Below are 5000 nucleotides of genomic sequence, written 5' to 3'. Positions count from 1 at the left end.
ACTTCACATGATTAATTCCTTGAGGTTTTCTTACATTTCTCTCCAGTCATTTTTAAAATGTTCTTGAAGACATGTGTAGTACAAGTCAAGACAAGATGGGATTTCTTCATGCCCCTGCATGAGCATGATTTGCCCAGCACATGCATCATACATTATGAATTGATGAATACTTTTAAAAGATCAAACATAATATCGGCTCAGTGTACCTGGAGAAGGCTGACCCGTGCCTCTCCTCAAATAAAAACAACATGATTCTACTCTCCCAAGAACAAAATCATGATTCTTTGACCAACAGAAAGCGATGTGAGTGGGATTAATTATCTCAATTTGAAAAGTGTCCATCTAAATGTACTGGGAACATACAAACAACTGAGAGTTGTCTGTTTATCTTTATCTTTTTTTATTGATCTTATATGTGCATTCATCAGTCTGTTCATCCATCTATCCATCCATCTGTCTATCTTATATGTCAAATATCTCAAACATGCACTCAAAAAATAATTTGTTGAATCAGCATGGTTTAATGGTAGCATCCATTGTTCATCTAAACAAATCAAGTAAACTTAAACTGCTGTGAATGTGTTATATGAACACAATGTAAACAAGTGAATTAAACATGATTTTAACAGGTCTGTGTAACTTCTTTGCAGCTAATTGAATTATATTATTGATGTTGTGTTTATCTGATTGAATTGATTCTTATTCACTCAATGTTAGTAAAACACGTCAACTCAACAAGATTCATCCTTGTTACATCAACAAGTTTTTGTCTTGTCCATGTACGGTTATTAAAATCTATTTCTGTTGTGTTTAGATTTGTCTAATTGAGTTGGCAGCATTGACGTTCTTAACTTGCAGCCAGCTCGCTGTGATTTCACCAAATTACCTATAGCTATGGTGCCTTACATCCTCACAATATGTCTCAAAGTATATTTTTGGCAGTTAAGTTAAACTGGTGTGAGAAAAAAACCCTAACATTTACAGGTATACATTAACACAAATAAACATAAAATTATAACAAGAGCCGTATGGAGATAATAATACGCAAAAATTGTGTTAATTTAAAAGATTGACGATTGTAATTTAATAAATCTTCAAATTTAAATTTGAATTTCATAACTTAAATATTGAACTTCTGAAATTTAAGACAACTGAATTTTTCAGGGCTGAATTTTTTTAAAGACGCATTTTCAAACTTGAGATTTTTGTATTCTAAATTTATAGACTGCAGATATCTAGTTTGTAAAAATACAGTTTCAAGCTTTTTTAAGAGTGTATGGGTGTTTCCCAGTACTGGGTTGCTGTTGGAAGGGCATCTGCTGAGTAAAACATATGCTGGATAAGTTGGTGGTTCATTCCATTGTGGCCACCCCTGATAAATAAGGGATTAAGCCGAAAAAATAAATGATTGAATGAATGAGTTAGCTTTCAATTTATCAGCTCAACTTCTTTCCACACTTATTTAATTTTGAATAATGACTTTAAAGTTGAAATTGTTTTGAGAAAATATATTGCGCTAAAATCAAACTCACTAATCATGTACCAGAACAGTGGGGTTGACATTCTCAGTGATCCCTTAACACTTGCCCGAGGATATTAATCACTGTTTAGTCCTAGACCCATCTGCTTGAGTCTTTCCAGGACACCCATTTGTTAATGAACCATGCAGAATCTGCTTTTGATAGAAGCACATCTATTTAAGAAAAAGAGACGGTCAGGCTGCCCCAGCTATAGACAGACCTTACTTAGCTATGCTTTTTAGGAACAGTTTACTTATATATACGGTAGTCAACATTCAAAGTGAATCAAAAATGTTTTTCAAAATTGTCCTAGGACAAGAATGGGTGCTGTTCAATAGTAGCACAACTTTGATGAACTGTGATGATCCACTTTAAATGTTGACTACTGTATATTAGCCAAGCAGCTAGAATGCAACCCATATTCAGAAAACACATATACCTATGGCAACATTCTGCAAAAGGTTATTCCATTGTTTCTTGGCTGTTTCATTACAGATTTGAAGTGAAATTTCATTGCTAAATACGTGTTCAGTTTTATCAGAATTACACAAATCTGGCAACCTTTTATTGTGATCGTTTTACGTATAACAGTTGGTGAATGAAGTGGTGATTGAAGATAACAGACCATGGGAAAACAAAGGCTAAATAAAACTTTTTAAACAATCTGAGCTAACCAAACAGTTTTAGCTTGCTTCTAAATGTCTTTTTCATTTATCATCAGTCACGTTTCAAGAGACTCGTATCCAAAGGCCATAAGTGGAGACAAAAAGCTAAGTAAAGTGCGGTGAACTGATAATCTTCTCAGCCAATCACAGTAATTTCTGTTGAGCACATGAACACAATGGCAAATCAGCGCTGTTTAAAAATGCCATCAACATTGCTTAAATGTTAATAGGGAATGGACTTTTCTTTTTTATTTCAGTACCGAAATTCAGTATCGTACCATGTCTAATATAATGAAAAAATCAGTGAATTAACTTGAATTTAATGAATGGCGTATAAAACGTGTGTTTGGGAAAGAAAAAATTAGCTAACTAGTGCCATTTCCCTTAACTTAACTGAAAATGAGGTCCAGTGTCCCTTTTTATTTTCACTATTCATTCAGAACGGACCACTGGGAAGGTGGTGAAAGTATAAATGTGTGTTGATTTCTCTTCGCTGATAAGAAATACAGCCAGGTACACAACATTCCTGTGTCGATACTTCCGGGTTTCTGGAAGTCGATACTTCCGGGTTTCTTCCCACCGTAGCTTCGATTTCGCTGTTTAAAATGGTGGCCGCGTCAAATCAGTCCATTGACATTCCACAAAGGGAACTGGAACAAGTGCTGCACACATACAAACCGTGCAGTGTTTATGAAACATTTTCACAGTACTTCTTCCTCATCACAAAGGGATTTACTTGTGCAAATATGTCTGATATTCTCATAATCCAGATTTTTTGCAAATATTTAAGAAATGGGACAAAATGACAGACGGATTCTTGAAGTGTCAAACATGAGTGATTTACATGTCAAGTCAATGCAAAGTTGCAAATGGACATCTGGCAGCGCAAAAGATGCAGTGTGAGTTGAGCATTTTACGTACTTAACGCACATATCGTGCAAATTGCTCGAGTTGGAAAATCTGAACTTTAGCGCACATTTGCACCACGTTAACTAATCAGAAACTTGCTCTTGTAGGGGCATGATTATGACGTAGTGCCTATTTTTGGTGTCCGGAGGGGAAACCCTCTTGCCGACATCGGACAACAGTTCATCAAATTGGGCTCTGCTCATTCTGAAACACCCCTGAAAACCTCCATCATCCTGGTATAGTTTCTGGAGGAGTTGATGAACTCACAGAGCTAGGTGCACCTCTGAAAGGATCTAGTGGACTCAGATAGGCGCCAATCAAATCTAAGCTGTTTTTCAGCCATCCTAAAGCACATAAACACAGCTACTCTCTCAAAGTCACCGGGCAAACAGAAGCCCTGCTCGTGATGTGAATCCACAACTATTGTGAAGTGAATTTGATGCGCAAATGAACCGAATTTGACCGAAGTGAACTCAAAATGTTCACGAGTCTATTTACGCATGAATAGCGCGATTTATTCACGCATGCTGTGTCTGGTGTGAACACAGCATGAGTGTTCCCTCTTGACTGGCATCATTAGCTTAGTTTCGTCACTTCAGTTTTTGTTCTTGTGCTCTGATTCATAGCTGAACAGCCAATCAGAGTGCTCTCTTGCACCAATGACCAACCCTGATTCTAAGTGCAGAATCAGGCAAATTCGCACTGAAGAAAGCTAATGTGTGGAACACAACAAACAAAATAGATGCTCACTGACAGCCCTGTGCTGCCCAGTGGCTGAGCTTCGACTTGGTCTGTCCTAACCCTAATGCTTTTGAGATTATAGCACAGTATTCTGAGAGAAATGTAATTGTTTATTGAAACAGGCACAATCAAAATCCGGACAGGGTGGACAGAATTTATATATCACTCGTACAGCCTCTTCACCCTTCTGTATTACTCCACCCCCATAGAGTGACAGCAGATCAATAAACTTACTACAGTTTGACAAATATTGCAGCTGTTGGACAACATAATGTACTTTTCAAGCTTTTTTAAGGTGGAAATGTAGTTGTTTAGATTACAACTATGCAGTTTATTTATAAGGATAGTTTTAAATATTTATAATTTCAGAGACTCAGCACAGAGAAACAGCTACACAAAGCTTCATAACTGAATATATTTGCATGCTATTCAAATGAGCTAGAGTTCCTCCATTTTTTATTTACCTTCTGCAACCGCTGGGCCTTTCACACAATTATGCATGATGCTATCTTAGCTGGATCTTCTGTTGCCAAATCACGCCACATCCCAGAAGGCATTGACACTGTGCCCTGACCCTTCAAATAACCAAGATCTTGAATTCAGCAGAGGCAAAATAAGTGAACGTGCATCCAATAACAAGTCAAGGGCAAACCTAATTTAAATATATCTAGATCTTCCCTGATAGTGGGAAAGAGGTTGTATCAAGCCGCGTTCCCTGATAAGAGGCATTTTGTTGATTACAAGCTTTAAAGATACATTAAGCTGCACATGAAGATGAATAACAATCAAAGAACAGAAATAATTGAACATAAGCGTGCACATCAAACTAAACTGGGTGCTCAGCCAGACAATAAATATGCAAATATATATGAATATATAACAATCATATTCATAACACCTAAAGAACTCAATTAATAAAGGCATCTTGTGTTTTATTACCACTGTTCCACTTAAAATATCATTCATGCTTTCTCCTCACAGACTTTTTAGTAAAATGCATGATGTCATTGTTCCTGTATTGATGCAGTTGCCAAAGCTGCCAATTGATCGGCACCACTGCAAATTGTTAGGGTTAAATATTGAACATCTTGGTTGGATTTGAGACCAATCACTTTGAATGTTTGATAAAGGGCCAGTAACAATTGGTGAGTAAAATCTGTGCAGA

This window comes from Danio aesculapii, chromosome 9, assembly GCF_903798145.1.
Source record: "Danio aesculapii chromosome 9, fDanAes4.1, whole genome shotgun sequence".
In the NCBI taxonomy this organism is placed as follows: domain Eukaryota; kingdom Metazoa; phylum Chordata; class Actinopteri; order Cypriniformes; family Danionidae; genus Danio; species Danio aesculapii.
This window is presented reverse-complemented; position numbering follows the sequence as displayed.